Genomic DNA, 17,697 nt, shown 5'->3' on the forward strand with positions numbered 1-17,697 from the left:
TTGCTGGATTCTTATTGCTGTTGCTTATAACCACTGACAGAGACAAGAAATACTTTTCCTTCTTTCCTCTCTCTCTTCTGTTTCACTCACTCCTCTATCTGTTGGTTTCTTTTCTCTAAAATACTGAATTGTAACATAGGAAGGACCACCAGTGACTTCTGAAATCTGACAGGTCTTAGCTTTCCTCCAGCTGAGTTTACACATGCCTTACTGCGGCAGACAGACCTTAATTCAGTTGGCAGTAGGATTACAGAAGGTATATTTACACTCAAGAACACTCATTTTCCGTATCTAATTATCTCCTCATCTGCTGAGTCAGGAGGAAAATCAAAATTATCCTTTGGTTTAGATTATGTTTTCCGAGGACTGACATGAGAATTCTGGGTGACATTCTCAAAAGCATCCAATTTATATAGGATCAAAAGACTGTGGCTTTCAGGGGATCATCTGCTCCTCAGATGTATTAGGAACATTAGAAAACAGTACCTTTGGTTTCTGATGTTGGACATGGAGGTATATATAGAAGATTATTGCCTTTATTGTCATCAGTATAGGATAAAATCATAATTTATGTTTTCAGATGAAGCTTCAAAAGTGATGATCTTTTTTGTTCTACCTGGAAACCAAGTTTCCCATGGGGCATGTTCCAAAGGACTATGAGTTTGCACTAATAATTACATTATTACATCTTTTTTTTTCATTTCTCCCTCTGCATTATATTTTTATGGAAGCCACAATCCACTCTGGAGGAAGAAGAAGGTTGGTGGTTTTGTTTGTTAAAAAGTCTTTTGATTTATGCTGGGGGCAGCTGAGGTTTTTTTTTTTCTCTGTTCTGCAACATTCCTGCATGATCTGCAAATTACTGCTCCTTCTTTGAAAATCAGGTATCAGCAAGATGGTTTTCTGTGTCCTTCATTCATCTATTCTACTTAGCCTTCATGCAGGTTCAGACAGAGGCCTTCGCTCATCCCAGAAGTATGTATGCTTCCAATATCCATGCCTTAATGATCTAGAAGTATTATGCTATCCTGCTCACTAGCCAAGGCTGATGTGGTACAGTTGTACCTTGAGACATGCACTGCAGGTCCTTTTCTCATCCAGTTCTGTTCCCTTATCCCTATTTGAGAAAAGCAGAATTTCCTCAATACAACGACATTTGTGAACAGCCATGACAGCAAACTGTCTGCATTCTGATCTCTGTCTGCATGAAGCAATATCTGCAGTTTGGCCCAGCATCTAACCCAAAACCTCCTGAATCTCACCAAAATACAAATGCTAAGATAACAATACAGATGGAGTAAGACATGTAAGATAACAATGCAGATGGAAACATTTCAGCTACTATATGGTTTGTAGAGTAGTTTGGGATCCTTTGGGTTGATAAATGCTGTGTAAGTTTAAAGTGCTATTTTGTCTCATGCTCACGTAAACTTATATTCCTTGGCTTTGCATTTTGCTGTGCAGATTAAGTTACAGCAGAACTGTCTGGAACACCCATTGAGGCTAAACAGTGGTGTGTCTTCCGCTTCCTTGTTTAATATCAGATGCTTTGTTATGGGAATTCGAATAAAACTTGACCTAAACAAGGCAGCCTGCCTGCTATTTTTAGAACATTATGCCATATCCCATGTCCATGTTTCACAGGCCAGTGTGTAATTAATCATGTGTGTCCTTCCTTCCCTTGTTAATTGATGCACAAGCTTTTGGGAGGTATGTGTCATTATCTAATGTAATCATGCAGAAATGTGAAAAGTGGAAGAGGGAAGACCAGAAAAAAATCTGCATGCCTTGATGTGTTATCACAGTTGAAGCAGTGGGGGGAGGGCTGGTTGCCCTGGTGAGTTCAGAACTGGACTGCCTCACAGTACTGGCAGGAGCCACAAGCTTTGAACAGTTTCTGGCTCCACATGCCTCCCTGATCCTGTTTAGAGAAGTTGGTTTAGATGTGTCTGTTTCTTCTGTTGCCCCTTGCCCTGGCACCTGGCAAGAGGGCAGAGGAACCTCTCCCTCCATTTTCTGCTCAGTGATCTCCATCGTTTGCTTTCAGGTTAGAGGCAGGTGTGTGGGAGATGGTAGGTTCCTTTAATCCCTATTAAGAACAGCAGATCACAGTGGCTCTTCTGGCCTTGTTCCCTATGACTATGAAACGAGCTTCAGCTGCACAGAGACTTAATCTTTCTAGTGGAAATGCAGTGCCGGTCAAAGGTCTGCGTTGCATCTTTTAGGACGGTTTCTTATCTGTGTGAAGTTAATCATGAGGCAGCGTCCATTCCAAGTCACAGATTTTTGGTGTAAGGCTTGTGCTACAGACTTGACTTTCTGCAGCTCTGCTCTCTTCCCTGGGAGAGACCCCAAAGAGGAAAGCTATAAATTCTGCCAGAGGTACAGAGTGGACCTCTCGCAGGCTCCTTTCTTAGCCTGAGCCTCTTCCCACCAATTATCTGGAGACCTGAGGGAGAAAATGAGCAACACTGAGGTGCACTATGATGTGTGCAGGGATGATGAGCAGCCCTATGTCTGTTACCTTTAAAGTCTACCTGGTGCAGGCTTCTGACTGCTTCAGGTTCTCTCTCAAAGTGTAGACTGGAATGAGCCAAGGTGTCTGTGCAACTTAGCGTTCTGCCTGTACCCTGCCAGTGTATGCAGCAGATAGGATGGGCTGATAGGAGGCAGCCAGTCACTCCTCCAGCTGTTGCTCTCCAGTTTTTTTTCCTCCATCTTCAGTTAATTTAGATAATACCTAAAGTGCGTCCACAACTACATTTAAGGAAAAGCAGTTACCATAGTAACACTGGAGATTTTCTAAATGCAGTCTATGATGTAAACAACTAAAATGACTGTCACCCCAGATAGTTGTTTATTTCTTCTGTGTAGTTTACTGAGTATTTAAATCTGTTGTAGCACACAAAGATTTACCACTTCTGAGTGTAACTTGGAGGAGTAACACATTTTTTCTTATTGCTTCCATTTCAGCAGATCTGTTTCCATGTCAACAGCTCACATTGATAAGGAATTGGCATTCTGACTGCATTTGGCAGTGTAGGGTACAAGGTGACAATTAAATCAGTGTTTCTAATGATGCTGATATGAAAACCATGCCAAAGTACTGGGATTCCCATGCACAGTAGCCAGAGATTGCTTTTTGAATCTGCAGAGAGCAAGGCAGGAATTCTCATGGGAACAGACTTTCTTTTGCAAGGTCTTCAAGCCTTCCTGCTTACAGATGCAGAAAGACTGGGAAAGCAAACTCTCTCTCTCCGAAAAATGCACCTAGCACTTTGTGTGTGTGTGCACATGTGTGTTTGCTTTGGCTGATCCACTTCTAATATAGGTGAGGTCTAGAAATGCATAAAGCATGCAGTAAAAAATAGAACAAAATTCTTGTGCTAAAAACTTGGTTTATGTCAAGTTTCTGGCAAAAATAGTGAAGTAGGGGTTAATTACACATACCCCCCCAGTTTCCTTGTAGAGAATATATGTATTGATATTACTGAAGGACAAGAAACATGGAGGCCCAGGGCATTTCTTTAAGCTTGCAAGCCTGTTCAGCAAAGACCAGCACTTTAGGTTGCATGTTTGGGGAATGGAAGTGGACTGCTTGTCTCTCTCTGTGTGAGCAGCATGTAGATATGCAGTTGCCACAGTTGAGGTGTCTGTGCTGTGCTTGTTCTCTCTCAGTCCTAGACGTGCTAAGATGGGTGGCCCAGTGTGTTAAGCATCCTCTACACAAGATGGGAGAGACAGACACAATCCACAAGAATTCACAGGCTAAGCAGATAACAAACAGGAAAAGGAGAAAAAACATTACCGTTACCCCCATTTTACCAGGGCAGAGAGAGATTAAAAGGTTTTCAAAGCTGCAGATAGGAGTGGCAGCTGCTTCCAGGTGATGCGGACTCACAACCTGTGGCTTGGATGCCAGAAAATCCCTTATCTAGTTTTGGCTTGGGGCCATACTGGAGTCTCATGTCAGATTTGGAAACCCAGCTCAGCGCTCCTGAATTGAAATGGGCTCACCTTCAGGGGTGAGCAAAGTTTGGGAATACATTTCCATGGAGGCATTCAGCTTGTCTGAAAATACTGTCTATTTTGGACTAGGTTTGAATCTCTAATTTCTGTTGCATCTGGGGACTCCACATACCTCATTAGGTATGTAAATGATGTGTCTAGTGATCTTAGTTGCTGTGGGTTCTCTTGGTAGCCAATGGACCAATAGTTATGTCCAAGCAGCAGTTCAGGTCATCTTCAGTAGGTGTCTAGCACTGATACTGCTTTGTAAATATATAAATTCACTTGTTATGTCTTTCATATCATGGGATCATACAATTTTTATTGGTTTGACAAATCTGCAAACTTACATTGCCTAGAGAGGCTACTATTTTTAAATTAAATTCTTTGATACTGTTTTAGAGAAAAGAATATAAAAGCAGAAATACTGGTAAGAGTATTGTGATTCCTGGTACAACTGAGATCTACCAAAATGTGGTGAATTTTTGCTCTCATACACACATACAAGAGCAAAGACCCAAAACCATCATTTGTGTAATGGAGACGAATATAGTAAATTCTCCACATGTACTAACGCTATTTTTTTTTTCCAGATTGCATTCTTTGGAGGATCTCTGAGCACTTCAGAAGGACCAATGAATTATGCCTCACAGGACCCCATAAGGTGGTAAGTATTACTACTGTATTTTGTAAATGTGAAAGAATTGTGGAATATTGCTAAGCAGAGAAATTGCCAAGTCAGTCAAGTCTGTGGCAAACAACCTTTCCCTGTAGGAAAATGCCATCCTTTCAGCTACAAGACAGGTACAGTGTTTAGACATTTCAGCAGATGAGCTATTGCTGAATGACTTTAATTTGATTGTGCAGGTGTGGGACACTTAGGATGTATCCGGTGAATGTCGCTGAAGTTCTGTAACATAAAAAAATAGATTGCAACTGAAGAAGGGATGTGTAATCTCTGTTATTTGGTCTTGAATATTGGCTGTAGCTGACAGTAGAACAGCAGCTGATTAGATAGGTCTGCACTATCTAGGAAGGGCTAGGAAGATCTATCTCTCTCTTTTGAACTGATGTGGGCCTTCCTTACCATATTGCCTCATCTCCTAGCTGCAAGCATTGGCAATTTTCAAGGAGGTGTGCACAATATTGTTTGGGCCTCACCTCCATCCCCCCAGATTAGAGGTATGAAAGTAGCAGGGGCTGTAAGTGCCTCTTCTCAGAGGTTGGGCTGAGTGAGGGGTCCTGCAAAGGAGGTAACTTCCAGCACCTGTAGGATTTGGCTTTGAAGAGAGCCAGGATCAGGCAGGTGTCCTTCCTGGTGGCACAGTTTCCAGTACGTGGCTATTCCTGAGCTCTGGTGTCTCCCATCAGAAGTCTTCTACCACATGCTTATGGCTGTCAGCTCTCAAGCTAAGTTTCAGTACCTGTATCTATCGTTCTGTGGAGATATGACTAGCCATATGGTAGTGCTGCTTCTACTCCCATTTTATTAGCTAAATTTAATTAACAGGCAATTATATTATCCAGATAGACAAATATAATAATCTACGGTCATGCTTCATTGTAAATAATGGCTGAAGTAGCCACAGCAATATTATTTGACTTAGTATGAATATGTTTGACATATGCCATTGAGAATGAGTTGAACATGATGCCGAAGACAAGCTGTGTATTAACATGGGGTCCCTGTTGTTCAAAAGCTCTGGAAACCTGGCCATAATCAGTAACAGTAAAGTTCTGAAGAATGAAAGGATGGTCATAACCATTTATATACGAGTTAATGCAAAACAGAAGAAATGCATAAACAAATGCAGGCAGGATTTGAAGAAAAGCTGTAACTTAGTCCCAGAAATTCTGTACTAAAGGCCTAGACTTTAACAGGAGTAAATGAGACCCATTTCTAAGACACAGTTGAGAAATCTGTGTGTGAAACAGAAAGAATATGTAAGTGAAAGATGTCAAATGGTGTTTGGCTGTAATGGATGCAGCATGAATGCAGTGAAAATGTTAACCTAATTCTGTTGCAAATCTGAAACAAAACTTTGCTCTTGCCACCTAACATTTCTTTTCAGCTTTGCTGAGGTGCAGTTGTGGAACCACGAAATGAAAGAAAACTATAATTCTAATAGTTGAACATGTCCTTTTATCACCAGTGTTGTACAACACCAGATACTGGAGGAGGAAAGAAATCAACTGTTTTACAGCCCTTCATGTTAAAAAAAGAAAAAGGTGGGTAATAATAAAAATGTGGGTTTTCTAATAAATCAGCTATATTAAGCTGTAGGCTTCTGCCCTTTTAAAGTAAAAGGAAGCAAGAGATTGTCAGTGGCAAAAATACTACCTTGTGGGATTTTAATAGAATTGTAAGCCCCATTGCCCTTCCTTTAGGATGATGTGGTGAAAATGCAAGGTGTTACTCAATTCTGCTTGGTTTCATTCAGTATCTTGAGTTGCCTTTTGTCATCAGCAGGGTGCAATTCCTATGGAGTGAAACAATGCATACAGCATGGACTAAGTGCCTCAAAACAGCTGTGTCCTGCCTTAGGCAGTACCTCAGTGGTTAACAGGACTAATGAATGTCCACACTAACAACAGTGAACACAGCCAGCTTAGGTAGGGATCAAGACCAAAGGTTATTTTTAGATAAGAGAAAGGAGAAGGTGAAAATATACAGGTGTGCAGACATACAGTGTTACAAGCAGATTTAGGGCCTTGGCACAAAGCCCTTTGCTGTTACTTTGCAAGGAAGGTTGCAACCTGAAACATAGGTATGTTTCAATTCTGCTTCAAGCTTCCTTAAACTTTACAGAGGCTCTGTTCTACTGGGGAAGACTGGTCAGAGCAGAAGGGAAGGGTAGTAACTAAGGCTTACTAAAAAACTAGTGGGGCTTTCTGCTTAGGCATACATTGCTGAGCAGTCACTTTGCTCCCTTTGGATGCTGCAGTGATTCAGTGATAATAGATTTTTGGCTAAAACCAGAGTGAAAGTGATACCGCTGTCTACTTCTGCTGTCCTGGATGTGCCAGGTACAGGCCAGTTTTTTTTTCTAGTCCACATCTGAGGAGCAACAGAGCAAGTAATTGCCTGGCTGGTTGCTCCATTCACTCTCCTCTACCTGTAAGACGAAGAGCTCTTGACACCACAGGAGGAGCAGCGGTGAGTTTCTGGTGACAAGGTAATGAGGTACCAGTGACTGTCAAATGCATACTGCAGTGAAATGGGGTTCTGAGGGTGTTAGAAATCTCTCACCTTGGTTCTGAGTCTGGATGCTGAAATGCTGAGCCAGCATCCCAATGCACTTTATTATTCTGGAAGAAAGTTGCTCCCTTTACTCCTCAGGTTCCTGGAAGGATAGCTGGGGTCAGAGACTGGTCTATAATTGCAGCTGTCAGCTCATTGTTAAATGAAGAGATGTAAAATGCCTCCTTGCACATCATTTATTAACATTTAAAACCTACCAGGGGACTTATAAAACATTCCACTTCCTGTAACATTTATAAACTACTAAGGAGCACAGACACATTCCCCTATATTAATTACCCTAATTTAGGAATGTCCATAGAGGACCCATGAGCACAGAAGCTATGATTCTCCCCTCCCCCTCCACACAATTCTTTTATTTCTAGGCATTGAGGTTCCCCTGAGCCCATTCCAGCTGCAAATTCTCCTGGCATGAAGCAGGGTAGAGCTAGAAAGTGAATATATTTTCAGACCTTGTATACATGAGGGAGTTGCACTAAGATTACTGGTAAACCTGCTTAGTTAAACCAATGCAAGATGTGACATGGACAGTCTTATTTCATCTGGTCACTTCTTTTAGATTTGGATTAGGTTTGAAATCAAGTAAACCCCCGTTTAACATCTTTAAATAAAGATGTATGAAGGCATTCACATCAGTTTAACTTGAATTGTTTCAGTCAGATTTAAATGAAACCACTGAAACTTTCTTGTACTGAGATGACCTCAGTAAATACAAATTTCTATCTCTCTTCTACGGGCCTGAGGGGGTTGCAGCTCTTCTGGCTTTTCACAAGGCATAATTTTCATCACTTATGGTAGGAGCCAGTGGGAATTATAAGCTCTGCTGGATCAGGGTAAATCAAATGCAGGGCATTTAGTGGTCAGGGAAGGAACATGAAAGAAGGCAGCGTTACTTGTCTTGCTGAAAATGATCACAGCAGCTCCTCTGAACCTCTTCAGGCTTAGTGCTGTGAATGCGTTGGGCCTGCCATAGATCTTCAGTGCCTTCCTGTTGCTGTCAGGGTATCCAGTGGGCCTAGCACATATGAGTGAGTCTAGGTGATGCATCTGACTGAGGAAGGGTCAGCCTGCAGTATCGTTAGATGACAGATTCCCTTTAGAGCATTCATTCCTCTCCACTGGGCTTTGGTATTGGCACCTATGAGCAAGAGCAAGAAAATGGTCAGGTACCTATTCCTTGAAATAACCCTTGGGTTATTTCAGACAGTTGATAAAAAGAGAGAAATTTGACTACCTTCAGTTCATTAAATGTTTGTGGTGGACATGTTTTCCTTCAGTAGTGTGATGTTTGGAGAATAAAATAAGTATGTTATATTTGGATGTTACCTTGGGTTTCCCCCATGAAATAATTTGAAGAATGTTCCCCCGCTGCATGTGCTGAGCTGTGAAAATTGTTGCTGAAAGCACATAATGTTGTGTATACTTAATTTTAAATGAGTCCGCCATGGAGAAGTCTGTATGTGTTAGAGAATTCCCATAGTTTTGAATGGTAAGATCTGTGGTTTTCTTCATCAGAGATGAAGCCATATAAATACTGCTTATCACTTTCTTGCTATGCACTTGCTGGGTCACCTGTGAATGCTTTAGTGAGTATCCCAAATCAAGCACTAAGAAATATTTAGAATAGTAGGGCTTTTGTGCGGAGGGAAGTTGATTATGTCCAGTGTCTGCAAGGGGATCCTTCTGCAGAGGTAGTCTTCCCATTAGCTGTGCCACTAAGTCATATATCATAGGAGGGCTGAAATTTGTTTTTATCAATTCAGGAACAAGATCCAACATCTGTTCCTAATTACAGGTAGGGGTCTCAGAGGAGGTCTGAGTTACAGTATATGTGGATATCAAAATGCACAGCTCTCATTACTTGAATAGGTAAATAATTTTATTCATCATCCGTGCAGGGACATAAGAACTGTAGCCCAGGAGATGTTAACAATTAACCACAATCTCATTCACATTACTGGCTATCAATATCTTCAGCTCTTTTACACAGTAGTTTAATACTGACTGTGTAAACCTTCTGCAAAGGGGTTTTTTGGTTTTTTTTTTTTGGTGTGAATTGGGCATTTACAAATCGATTTCTGTTTTTATCAGATTGATTTTACATGATACTTTTCTACAAAGGATGTCTTGTTATGTTTTTTTGCTTTCTTTTGGCTAATGAGGGACCAAGTGTCTTCTGTAAAATCTGGGTTACCACAGCTTATGACTGGCTTTCATTCAGGTCGAGGTGCTAACCACCATGCAGCACTGTGTCTGAAATAAATAATTTCCGTGCACCCAAAATTTTAGTTTTGGCAGAGTTGGGTGGTGGTGTTTATCCTTTTGGGGGCAGCTGTCTCTGTACCATATGATATATGATTTTACAGTCCAGTAAATGCAAGGATTTGCTCTTGTTTTTTTCAAGACTTGCCTTCACTGTAGAGTTAATTCTAGTTGTTTGCAAAGAAGTCACATGTAAGAAGAGTGCCATCCCATATTGATACAAATTATTGCTATAGATTCAAACAGACATGAGAGAAAAATAATGAGAAGTGTAGGTATTTGCAAGCAAATACACTATTATTCATATTTTTAACTTGAGCTGGCTTAACTGAAGCACACTGGTGCCCTTCACTGAAGTTGTCTGCACAGTTGGAGAGTATAGGCAAAAACCTGAGTTAATACCACACATCAGATGCTAAGCTTAATTATGACATTAACCCATGACTGTACTCCATGTAGTGACCCTAACTCAAGGATGTAGAACTTCTGGGAAACTCTCTTTTTCTGTTAGAAATTCCAGCTGTATTCCAGGCAGTGCAAAATATTGCTGACAGATTGGTTCTGCCCTCTGCTAATTTCCATGGCAGAGGTCTTTGATAGTTTGTATGTATGCGGTTGAGAAATCCCTCTGAGAACCTTTACACATGCAGTAATGCAAAATACACTGCTGCTGTTACTTGAGTTGTTGAGGTGAACAGCAGTTACCTGCAAATTGGAACGGGAGGAAATCTGGTGATTTCAAACCAGTGCATTTAACTTTGATTCAGTACCAAGCACACTGTTGGAGTTATTAGTAAAGCAATCAGTTTGGAAGCAACTATGGCAATAAGGGTGGTAAATAGATGGCAGCATGGACTTATTAAAAGTAAATCATACAAACTAACTTAATTTCTTTCTTTGAGAGGATAAAAAGCTTAGTGGCTGAGGTAAATCCGCAAGAATAGTGTGTCTCCATTTCATGAACATTTTTCTTACAGTTCCATACAACAGTCTCATAAGAAAATTAAAAGTGTGGATAAGATATAATTTTAATAAAATATGATGAATTGCAATGCATTTTGAATGACTATATATATATCAAGGTATAGCTAAAGTGCTTGTCACATTGGTGCTTATATATATTGATAACTCCATTTTGAGAGAGGAGAGAGCTGTCTTTCTGGAATCAATTCTGGCTCCAATAATAAGTTAAGGTGCTGTATTTTCATTAATTGCTTCGACAGTAGGATTAAGACTTCATTGATTGTATGTGTGAATGACATTAGTCTTGTTGGGACTGCAAATGCCACGCAGAGAGCAGTTGTTAAAATACATCCTTCTCTGAATGTGCCCATGGCATACACCCTAGAGACTCAGACAGGGAGTATGTGGGTAGCTGGGACACTGGAATTTCTCTACAAAGCAAAATTTCCCTGTCCTTCTAGCTGGGGTCAAGAGATTGGTTCTCTATCTGCAATGACATTTGGAAAAAAGCAAACCAAAACATCCTGAAAAACTTACAGTAAAATAACATTAAGGTTATAAAGCCAACCACTGAGTAACTAGGAAATAATAAGATTCAAGTGGCCTGTACAATTTTATTTTAGCTTCCTAATGCATGTGTATTATGAAGCAGTCCTTAATTCCAGAAATCCATACTATTTTTAACTCAGGATTCTCCTTTGGCAGCCCTCTGCATTGGAAGGAATTTCATGCAGACTGAATTTTGTTTCATGCAAGTTCATGTAAGATTCCTCAGAACTTCATTACAGGCTGCTTTGCAGCCCAGCATTTGTGATGATGTACTTGCAAAGTGGAGATGTGCATGCAGAAATGTGGAAGCGCTTTGGTACTTCTGTGTAATGTTTCAGAAGCACTAAGAAGAAGCATGCCATTTTGAAGTGCAACAGTGATATAAGGAATTGGTGAAATCTAAAATTTTTCAATAAAACTTAAAATCCTTCAAAATTCAAATTTCAGTGCAGGTATTTTGCAACATCTGTAATTAAAGTGATAATATGATCTATATGTACACTGAATCTTTGTGTCTGAAGGTTTGCACCGTTGCCTTAGATGCATGACAATTAGGCATTTTCTTTTGGACGCTCTGGATAATACCATTAGATGCACAATAATTGGGTGTTTTCATCTCATTAATATTCATTTTAATACATTTAAATGCCTTTTTTATAGCATTTGTTAATTAACATACATTTACAATGATATATTCCTCTTCCTCATTCACCCATTCTGACTAATTTAATGAGCTGACATATCAGATGACTTCTCTTACAGGATTCTGCTGTTGTATCTTTGGTGGGAACAAAGAAATCATTATCATGCTGTTTGCAAGCAGTATTAGCACAGCTATTTTTTCTCACAAGGAATCTGGGGCATGAAGAGTCTGTCCTTAGTGATTCTGTTGCAAAATAGAGGGCTCCTTACTATTTCCTTTTATTCGTATTGTTAAAACCTGTATCCTAGAATCAAAGTTCGCGCCCTAGTGTGCTTTTTGAATTGAAAGTGAATACAGTTTGTACCCCTAAAACTTTGTGGTTTGTGCACCTCCGGGAATAGAGTGCAGCCAGCAAAGCTGTAGTGAGGGGCACACCAACATTAAAAAATACCTCTCCTCATTCTTGTAAGTCAGGCTAATTTTAAAAGTAAACTAAAACATTCAGAGGAGCTGAAGGAAATCCCTGTCTCTTGAAAATGTCTGCAAGGAGGTGAAGTAGTAACTGAAATGCTGCTGTATAATTACACCTACTGGGGATATTCATTATGATTCTTGGGTTACTCTGGAGTCTGACTATTAGTATTAAGTTAGACAGCTTGCCTGTGTATCGTACAAATATTTTAACAGCCTGTGCACAGCACCGCCCACAATAATGTGTGTGCTTTCAGTTCCTGTGTTGCTGCTGAAGTACAAATAATAATAATAGTAAACACAGAAAGAAAATAAACATCGTTCCTACTGTAGATTTACCAGGTTTTGAGTTTTTGTGACAGTGCACTGCAGTTTTTTGAGTTTTCATTTCATCAAAAATTAAGGGATGAAACTGTAAAATTCTTTATACTGATAAATCAAAAAGCAATCTCAGCATTTAACAAATTATTCAAATTCAGATAGAGAAAACACACCTGGAGGGGAGTTTTCAGAAAGGCTCAGTGTCAGCTTAATTCTACTCCTGCTGGAGTCAATGGGAGTTAAGCCAGTACAGAGCATTTTTCAAAATCTTAACCTTAGGATCTGCATACCCATCTAAGTTCGATGAGGTTTATTCTTTAGGAGATTCTTAAGTTATTAAGGAAGAGATTTTCAGTAGCACCTGGGGGATTTAGAAGCACAGTTCAATTAGTCTTTCACTGCAATTTGTGCTTCTAAATACCTGAGACAGGTTTGAAAATCTCACGTTAAAACCCTGTCTCAGCTGTTGGTTAAAGCCTCAGTGCACATGTCTATTCTGATAAAAATAGGATTCCAGTCTGAGGCACATGCAGAATTTTGCATGTGGTTAGATGGTACGCCAGGAGAATAGGCTGTCACATTATCGTTAACTATAAATGAAGGGCACTGTCAAGTGAGGAACATTTGAACAACATTGCCAGCACCGCCACTGTGGTCCTGTAGTGGGTTCTGCTTAATACTGAGAAGTCACATTCTGTGACCTGTGTTAAACTGAGAGGCATGTAACTCCCTGAAGATGCCATGAGGGTAAGTTAGTATTCATTTCGAGCACGATGGAAGAATCTGATGCCCCACTTTCTGGATTGGCATATCATTTAGGAGTGATGGATGCGGTTATACGTCAGTGAACATGATTTACATGGGTTTAAATGGCTCCTTTTGATGTGGTTTTTATACACTGTTACTGCATCCACCCAACAAAACCCTGCCCTGCTAGTGCAGTGAAGATGATCAGACTTGGGTGTCTTAACAGCCCTCGTTTTCTCTGCTTGCAAGAAAAAAACATATCCTTGTTTTTGCAAATTTAATGGAAGAGAAAACACAATTCCTCTTAAGTGTCTGGAAGAGAAAAGAGGAGTTCTGTCAGTGTGTTAAAAACGGGGAGATTTTCAGCCATGGTTCTTAGGAGGAAGGGTTCAAAGCTCAGTGTTACTTCATTTGAGAGCAGCTTGACTGGCAGTGTGAAGTTAACCCCCTTGCTGTCTGAGAGCTCCAGTTCTGACATGCCAGTGGTTCAGAGTTTAGTCTACCGTTTTTGCTCCTAGGATGCAGCGTGTGTTTCACATAGATATGCATATATGCCCTTTTTTAGAGGTCGGATTCTCCTTCGTATACATCTGAGCACTTGCACTGATGGAAACTAGTTAGACGGCTACTGAACAACATAACTGCCAGATTGATGTTTTGTACTGTACTAGTCCATCTCAGAACCTCTTGTGAAGGTGCCTTGCTTTACATTTTAAACTCTGCTGCAGTGTAATTGAACAGGAATTTGGGGGTTGAGCAGGAGGAAATGGGAGTAAGTTAATAAATGTTTTTTTTTCAAAAGGAAAGCTAAGAAAGGGTACTAAATTTGAATTATTTTCATGTGCAGTGCACCACACAAAAATGAAGAGGAAGCTTGTAATTTATTACAGGGGTTGTCTTAGTCATTCTAAAATTAAGCCTAACCAGGGAGACAGTCATAGCCTTTACTTGGGTAAGCAGATGGGTGAAGGAGAGTAAGTCTGGTTATGTACCATCCCCTCTTCTCAGCAAGCCTTGTACTCATGTCATGAGGAGGAGAAGCAGGAACATTACAGCAGCATACCTAGAGATGCCAGATGCTCTTCTGTGAGCAAAGGGGGATGAAGCAGCAGGAAATGAAAGGAGCCTCATCTTGATGAAGGCAGTGAGGCAGCATGCTCTGCAGGGTGAAGTAGCTCCCCACTCTGTAAAAGGAAGGAGTCTGGGAGGTGAACTAGCTGTAATTCACACAACCCATGCCAGCCTATTCAAGGGACTACTGTGCAATTCAATACAGAGTGAAGAATTACCATTTTAATACACTGTTGAATCCAAAGCAAGCCTGCTGGGGCCAAACTGTTTCAAGAGGGACCATTTGGACTTGCACTGGAAGTAACAGGTAATGAATGGCTCCAAAAGATTCAGATTATGTTAAGAACTGAGATTTACTATCTGATCAGGATATTTGTTTATCACAGTACCTTTGTTTTAAAATACAGGTAGCCCATTCGAGCTGCTTGATAAAGGAGAAAACAATCAACGTCATGGGGTTAGCCCTTGAGGGCAAAGGACTCTTGCAGAGAGCTGCTGCTGCTGAGGCCTTTAGAGTACACTAAAGCAGGGAAGCTCTGAACATTGGAAGGGTGGGAGTGGGTTCAAAACAGGCAGCTCCTAAACTGAATGGGGCCAGGCAGGGTGGGGTTCATCATCAGGTCAAAGAATGTTAGCATTAGGGGGATGCTAATGGCATGGGAACTTAGGTCAGGAGGCAACTGGGCTGGAAGTGAAAAAAGTCAGTCACAGAATGGTTTGGGTTGGAAGGGACCTTTAAAGGTCCAACCCCCATGTGATGAGTAGGGACATCTTGAATTAGATCAGGTTGTGCAAAGCCCCATCCAGCCTGACCTTGGATGATTCCAGGAGTGGGGCATCTACAGTCTCTATGGGCAACCTGTTCCAGTGTTTCACCACCCATATCAAAACAAATTTCCATATGTCTAGTCTGAATCTAACCTCTCTAAGTTTAAAACTATTACCCCATGTTCTGTTGCAGGACACCATATCCTTCTGGTACTCCAGAGCTGGACACAGTACTCCAGGTGGGGTGTCACCAGAGCACAGGGGCAGAATCACCTCCCTCGACCTGCTGGCCATACTTCTTTTGATGCAGCCCAGCATACGCACAGGCTTTCTGGGCTGTGAGCACACACTGAAGCCAGCTCATGTTCAGTTTCTCATCCACCAGTATCCCCAAGTCCTTCTCAGTGGGGCTCCTCCCACTCCCTTCATCCCCCAGCATGTGTTGACACCAGAGGTTGCCCCAACCCAGGTGCAGGGCCTTGCAGTTGGCCTTGTTGAACCTCATGAGGTTCACATGGAACCATCTCTCGAGCTTGTCCAGGTCCCTCTACTGTGTCAGCTGCATGACACAGCTCAGTATTGGACCCAAACCAGACCCTAAAAGGACACCACTTGTCACCAGTCTCCATCCAGACATTAAGCTGTTGACCACTGTTCTCTGAATGCAATAATCCAGACAATTCCTGATCCATTGAATAGTCCAGCAATAAAATCTATATCTCTCCAGTTTAGAGAGAAGGGTATTGTGGGAGACTGTGTAAAGGCCTTACAGGGGTTCAGAGAGATGACATTCATAGCTCCTCCCTTGTTCACCAAAGTGATAAACTGTTGGAGTGTCACATAAAAATGTACCAAGTAGAGAAGGATGCAAGGGAGTGAGAAGAAGATAAAAGTGTCCCCATGACCCAGATAAAAGACTGAAAGGGCAACTTTTCTGATTTAGGATGGGAAAGTGCCTGGTGCAAAGAGACTCCTGTCTGGGGCTAGCCTCTGAACAGGTATTTACACAGTCTGTTTTACTTTGGTTTCTGTGAGCAACTGCAGCTGATAAACAGTGTTTAGAAATATCCTTTTGATTCTGCATGGCTTGTCTGGCCTGTAGGCTCAGTAAAGAGTGGTGTGTAATGGGAGCTTTACTTTCACAGGAGCTCTGCATAGATTGGTGATTCAGGGAGTAATGTTTTCTTCCCTCTTCGTCTAATCTTGGAGGAAGTGAGTCACTGCTGTCTTTCTTTCCTTTGCTTGGAGGTTTTGCTGATAGGGAGAACACATTATAGAAGAGCCAAGTTTTCTATCCTTCCTTCCTATACCTGTTTCTTTCTTGCGCTAACTCATACCACTTAATGGAGAAGAAACAACTAGACTTGAAATAGAGCCCATGAACAAGTGGAATCTTGCCACCCAGGCTAACCTACTTAGAATCATAGAATAATTAGGGTTGGAAAGGACCTTAAGATCATCAAGTTCCAACCCCCCTGCCGTGGACAGGGACACCTTACGCTAAATCATATCACCCAAGGCCTCGTCCAACCTGGTCTTGAACACTGCCAGGGATGGAGCATTCACAACCTCCCTGGGCAACCTATTCCAGTGCCTCACCACACTAACAGGAAAGAATTTCCTCCTTATATCCAACCTAAACTTCCTCTGTTTAAGTTTTAACCTGTTACCCCTTGTCCTGTCACTACAGTCTCTAATGAAGAGTCCCTCTCCAGCATTGCTATAGGCCCCCTTCAGATACTGGAAGGCTGCTATGAGGTCTCCATGCAGCCTTCTCTTCTCCAGGCTGAACAGCCCCAACTTTCTCAGCCTATCTTCATACGGGAGGTGCTCCAGTCCCCCAGTCATCCTTGTGGCCCTTCTCTGGACTTGTTCCAACAGTTCCATGTCCTTTTTATGTTGAGGACACCAGAACTGCACACAATACTCCAGGTGAGGTCTCACAAGAGCAGAGTAGAGGGGCAGGATCACCTCCTTTGACCTGCTGGTCACACTCCTCTTGATGCAGCCCAGCATATGGTTGGCTTTCTGGGCTGCAAGCGCACACTGAAGCCGGCTCATGTTCAGATTCTCATCAGCCAACACCCCCAAGTCCTTCTCCACAGGGCTGCTCCTAATCTCTTCTTTGCCCAACCTGTAGCTGTGCCTGGGATTGCTCCGACCCAGGTGTAGGACCTTGCACTTGGCATGGTTAAACTTCATAAGGTTGGCATCAGCCCACCTCACAAGCGTGTCGAGGTCCCTCTGGATGGCATTCCTTCCCTCCAGGGTATCAGCTGAACCACACAGCTTGGTGTCATCGGCAAACTTGCTGAGGGCGCGCTCAATCCCACTGTCCATGTCAGCGACAAAGATGTTGAACAAGACCGGTCCCAACACCGATCCCTGAGGGACACCACTCATTACTGGTCTCCAGCCATTGACCACAATTCTTTGTGTGCAGCCATCCAGCCAGTTCTTTATCCACTGAGTGGTCCATCCATCAAATTGATGTCTCTCCAATTTAGAGACAAGGATGTCATGTGGGACAGTGTCGAACGCTTTGCACAAGTCCAGGTAGATGACATCAACTGCTCTACCCCTGTCCATCAGTTCTGTAGCCCCATCATAGAAGGCCACCAAATTGGTCAGG

This window comes from Pezoporus wallicus, unplaced genomic scaffold (genome assembly GCF_028554395.1).
Source record: "Pezoporus wallicus isolate ANWC-B61680 ecotype Strahan unplaced genomic scaffold, APGP_CSIRO_Pwel_v1 contig_1583, whole genome shotgun sequence".
Taxonomy (NCBI): Eukaryota; Metazoa; Chordata; class Aves; order Psittaciformes; family Psittacidae; genus Pezoporus; species Pezoporus wallicus.